This window comes from Macaca thibetana, chromosome 14, assembly GCF_024542745.1.
Source record: "Macaca thibetana thibetana isolate TM-01 chromosome 14, ASM2454274v1, whole genome shotgun sequence".
In the NCBI taxonomy this organism is placed as follows: Eukaryota; Metazoa; Chordata; class Mammalia; order Primates; family Cercopithecidae; genus Macaca; species Macaca thibetana.
The window spans coordinates 18,666,044-18,672,043 of record NC_065591.1 but is presented as its reverse complement, the minus strand read 5'-3'; positions in this window follow the sequence as shown (position 1 = coordinate 18,672,043).

The window sequence follows — 6,000 nt, the reverse complement described above, 5'->3', positions numbered from 1 at the left end:
TGGTAACCTTGGAGAAATTGGTGAGGATATACAGAAATAGTTTTCTTTAGTCATTGGTCGTTGGCATATTTACTTTATTTAAATATTACCAGAAATAAACTGAAGATTACATTTAAGGAGAGGGTGTGATGGTAATCCGGAATTGGCTTAATAAAGGATGTGTGTGCAGTCTGGGTCCTGGAGAGTTTTAGAACAAGATGGCAAAATCCCTTTTTGTCTTGGATGACTTAGATGCAGCCCTATTTTAAGATGAGCATTAGATGTCTGATTTTACTCATTTATGCATTCAACAAATATTTATCAGCACCTAGTATGTGGTGGGACACTTCTAGGCACTGCAATGATCAGTAGACAAAATAGACTTCCCAAAACTTCCTCCCCTAGTGGTGCTCACACTATAGTGAGGAAACATTGACAATCAATACATAAATAAATTATATAGTATGTTATTAGACAATATGTCCAGTGGGAAAAGAAAAAGAATAAAACTGGGTAAAGGGATAGGGAAATGGGTTGGAAAGACTGTAATTTTATTTTATTTTTCAACCTGTATTTTAGAATCGAGGGTACATATGCAGATTTGTGATAAAGGTATATTGTGTGATGCTGAGGTTTGGGGTATGATTGAACCTAAGTAGTGAGCATAGTACCTAACAGTAGTTTATGAGTCCTTGCTTGCAGGGACCCATCCCACAGACCTCGACCCAACAACGGATGAATAACGTACACTAACACAGATATTCTGCCTGTCAGTCCAGCTAAGGGTCTGGGCCCCTCACAGACACCAAGGAAGGTACTGTAAAGAGTAGCAGCCATCCTGATCAGCCAGTGAAGCTTGCATTTATTCAGTATAGATTAAATGACAAAGGTCTTCAAAAGTCTTGAGTAAACACCACTAGAGGGTAATTGACCTGTAATTGCCAACACCCCCTACCCCACCACAGTTATGCACCCACAGTTGATCAAAGGTTGGTCTTAAGACCACATAAGTAAACAAGCTATTTAGATAAACTACACTACTTTCCTTCATATCTACTCTAAGCTGTTTATTCAAGGTAAGGATCAGGCTGCTTTCAGCCGTAACCCTATCCTGAGACTTTTGCAAAACCTTCCGGCCTTCCAAGAAGATTTGTGTCTATATTTTATAACTTCATCTTAAAATTTTTCCCACCATCCTGACTGAACTCCCACACTTGCTCCTCTCCTACTCTCCCATCTCTACTAGTCCCAAATGTCTATCGTTCCCTTCTTTGTGTCCATGTGTACCCAATGTTTAGCTCCTATTTCTAAGTGAGAACATGCAATGTTTGGTTATCTGTTAGTTTGTTTAGGATAATGGCCTCCAGCTGCATCCAGGCTGCTACAAAGGACATTATTTCATTCTTTTTTTTGGCTGCATAGTATTACATGGTATATGTACCACATTTTCTTTAATCCACCATTGATGGGCACAAGGGTTGAGTCCATGTTTTTGCTATTGTGAATAGTGCTGCAGTGACATATGGGTACATGTGTCCTTTTGGTAGAATGATTTATTTTCCTTTGAGTATATACCCACTAATAGGATTACTAGGTCGAATGGTAGTTCAACTCTTAGTTCTTTGAAAAATCTCCAAACTGCTTTCCACAGTGGCTGAATTAATTTACATTCCCACCACAGTGTACAACTGTTCCCTTTCCTCTGCAGCCTTTCTAGCATCTATTAATTTTTTACTTTTTAACAAAAGCCACTCTGACTGGTATGAGGTGGTATCTCATGGTTTTGATTTGCATTTCTTTGATGATTAGTGATGATGAGCATTTCTTCATATGTTTGTTGGTCACTTGTATCTCTTTTGAACGTGTTTGTTCATGTCCTTTGCCCACTATTTATTTATTTATTTATTTAGAGACAGAGGCTCATTCTGTCTCCCAGGCTATACTGCAGTGGCGCAATCTCAGCTTACTGCAACCTGTGCCTCCTGGGTTCAAGCGATTCTCCTGCCTCAGCCTCCCAAGTAGTTGGGATTACAGGCACCCACCACCGTGCTTGGCTAATTTTTGTATTTTTAGTAGAGATGGGGTTTCGCCATGTTGGTCAGTCTGGTCTCGAACTCCTGACCTCAGGTGATCCACCCACCTCGGCCTCCCAAAGTGCTAGGATTACAGGCGTGAGCCACTGCACCTGGCTTGCCCACCTTTTAATGGGGTTGTTTTTCACTTGTTGATTTAAGTTCTTTATAGATTCTGGATATTAGACCTTTGTTGGATGCATAGCTTGCAAATATTTTCCCCCATTCCGTGGCCTATTACTCCCTTGATAGTTTCTCTTGCTGTGCAGAAGCGCTTTACTTTTAGTAGGTTCCATTTATGCATTTATCAATTTTTGTTTTTGTTGCAATTGCTTTTGAGGACTTAGCCATAAATTCTTTTGCCAAAGCTGATATTGAGAAGGGTATTTCGTAGATTTTCTTCTAGGATTTTTATATTTCAAGGGAAAGGCTGTTTTTTTGTTTGTTTGTTTTGGTGTTTTTTTTTTTTTTTTTGTCTGTTTGTTTTTTAGACAGGGTCTTGCTCTGTCACCCAGGCTGGAGTGCAATGGCAGGATCTCAGCTCAACTGCAGCCTTGACCTCCTGGGCTCAAGTGATTGTCCCACTTCAGCCTCCCGAGTAGCTGTAGCATGCATGAAACCTCCTTTTTTTTTTTTTTTTTTTTTTTTTTTTTTGTAGAGACAGGATCTCATGTTACCCAGGATGGTCTCAAACCTCAAACCCATGGACTCAAGCAATTCTCCTGCATCAGCCTCTCAAAGTGCTGAGATTACAGGCGTGAGCCCCCGACTCCGGCCCGGGGGGCTCACGCCTGTAATCCCAGCACTTTGGGAGGCTGAGGCAGGTGGATCACCTGAGGTCAGGAGTTCGAGACTAGCCTGGCCAACATGGTGAAACCCGTCTCTACTAAAAATACAAAAATTGGCCGGGCGCGGTGGCTCAAGCCTGTAATCCCAGCACTTTGGGAGGCCGAGAAGGGTGGATCACGAGGTCAGGAGATCGAGACCATCCTGGCGAACACGGTGAAACCCTGTCTCTACTAAAAAAATACAAAAAACTAGCCGGGTGAGTTGGCGGGCGCCTGTAATCCCAGCTACTCGGGAGGCTGAGGCAGGAGAATGGCGTAAACCCGGGAGGCGGAGCTTGCGGTGAGCTGAGATCCGGCCACTGCACTCCAGCCCCGGCGACGGAGCGAGACTCCGTCTCAAAAAAAAAAATAATAATAAAATAAAATAAAATAAAAATTAAAATACAAAAATTAGCCGGGCATGGTGGCAGATGCCTATAATCCCAGCTGCTTGGGAGGCTGAGGCAGGATAATCTCTTGAACCCGGGAGGCGGAGGGTGCAGTGAGCCAAGACCGTGCCATTGCACTCCAGCATGGGTGACAGACCATTACTCCATCTCAAAAAAATAAAAAAATAAAATATATATATATATGAAAGGGCAGTCAGGGTAGGTTTCACTGAGATTACATTTGAGCAAAGACTTAAAGAAGGTGAAGGAGTTAGCCATGAGTATATCTAGGGGAAGAATTGCGAGCAAGGGCCAACAGCCGTGCAAAGGCCTTATGTTTTTGAGGAAGATGGAAGCTAGTGTCGCTGGCCCAGAGTAGGATGCAGTAAGGGGGTAGTAGGAGATGAAATCTTTTAACAGTTGGGGGTGAGGAGTGGCAGATCCCACAGGGCCTTGTAGAAATCTTATACAGTACCTTGCCCATAGTAGGTATTCAATAAATGTTTGCCCAGTCATCTTTTGCCATCTAGGATTATTATCAAATAGCATTTATCTGTATATTTATTGGAGTTACGTGTGCTTTGTTTATTCTAGGGTCCTCTCAATAGTCCTTTTACATAAGGAGTATATTTATGAACATACTGCCCTCCGAGGGCAGTGAAACCCTTGTAGGCATTAGAGATCAAAGTGAATGCTATATTTTTGCAACTGCAAACAGGAAACAAATGTCAAATACTGTGGCTGCTGAATAACTGTGCTGGGCATCTCCAAAAAGCTTGTTAGGGTTGGGACAGTCCTCATTCTTTTGTAATCACAAGCTGAATTCTGGTTGAAGCATCCCTACTATGGGATATGTATCCATATTTCTAGCCTAAAAGGAGCAGCTTCAGTGATGAGCTTCCTTCAACTTTCAATCCAGGTGCCCTCTGCATTATTTCCCTGGAGATAGAAGTGGTGGCATTAATACAGATTTCAAGTGGCTCTGGGTTTTAGTGCCTTAACTGTCTTCCAGGATTGCAAAGCAAGCCTACCCTGGCTTGCACTTGATTGCATTTAGTAGGTGCTGGTTGAATGAAGGAATGAATAGCCCTTATTTTTTCTTTTCTCATATTCATTTTCCATAGCCCCCAAAATGTAGACTGTCCAAGAACTTTGACCACAGAAACATCAGTCCCACCAAAGAGGAAGGAGGGAGAAGGGAGAGATGGGGACCCCATTAGCAGGCTATCAGCAGGCTTTTAGGGCCTGGAGGGAAAACCATCAGGAAGGGCAAGATATGTGAAAATTCTTGGCTTTTTATGTCTTATAAAATGAAATAAGCAGATTGTGTAGCTTGGGGCTAACTTAGCCTTGGGTTTAAACTATGACCCTTAGTTAGGCTGTCTGGTTCTGTGTTAACACTATGTCAAGGAGACCAGAGTTATGAGTTGGAGCTTTGACTGGACATCAAACTCTATTCCCTATGTTGAGCTCTGCCAGCCTCTCCAGCTGGTTAACAGGAGAATGGTGTGGAGAGAAAATAAGTGGGCAGATGAGGGAATGTTTCAAAACAAAGACTGCCTAAAACATCCCAAAACATACATCCTATTATGTGGATCAGTTGACTCATCTTCACATTTGAAGAAAAGATATATTACAGAGTGTTTCGTAGCCATAAAAAGGACTCAACCACATTTCTTTTATCATTATGTTCATAAATAGAAACCAGAGAATTTAAGCTCACTGGATAACCTTGGATGTCGGTGCATTATTGGGTCCTCTTAGAACCCTCTTAGAACCCACTTAGATACCTATGCACCCTCAGCTTTTGTAGATGCTCTCTCTGAGTTCCTATGCATTGACTTTGTGTTTTCTTCAGGCCTAAGTTTGGTGAGAGCTTCAGTTTATGCCATAGAGTCCTTTCTATGGGCCAGAGATCCTTTCATTTTAGATTCCACAGTTTGTTCATACACCATAGACAGACCGTGACTGTATTTTGAGTGAGTTTGCAAAAATATGGTCAGTTTGTTAGAACTTGACCCACCATCTGCTCACTTATCAGTTTCAGGGTTTTTTTTGTTTTGTTTTTCTAGTGACAAGGTTTTGCTCTGTTACCCAGGCTGGAATGCAGTGGCATGATCATAGCTCACTGTAACCTTGAACTCCTGGGCTCAAGTGATCCTCCTGCCTCAGCCTCCCGAGCAGCTGGGACTACAGGCATGAGCTACCACACCTGGCTAATATTGTTAAATATTTTTGTAGAGATAGGGTCTTGTCGTGTTGCCTAGGCTGATCTTGAACTCCAGGCCTCGAGCAATACTTCTTACTTCTGTCCTGGCCTCCCAAAGTGGTGAGATTACTTTGGTGTAGCCACTGTGCCTGACCCTAGTTTCAGATTTTATATCCAGAGAACTAGACAAGGAATTCCCAACCTTTGTTCCTTTGTTTTATCCCAAGATGTCCTCTTTTTCTTTTTCCCCCCTGCAAAGAGAACAGTGGGGGTTGGAGGGATGGTTATCCTTGGGCTATTCTACTTGTTTTTGTTCTGGCACACCTACTCCTCACTACAGTTAGAAAAATTATACACTGTAGTTTATACTCAGATCTCTGGTCACTTAAATACAAGAAGCTTCAGTCTTTCTTGCTTTCTTTTTTTTTTCTTTTTTGGGATGGTGGTGGTAATGGTGTTGTTAGACTCTAAGTTCTATAAGATTATGTCTTTGTTTAGGCATGGGCAGTGCCTAGCCCACAGCA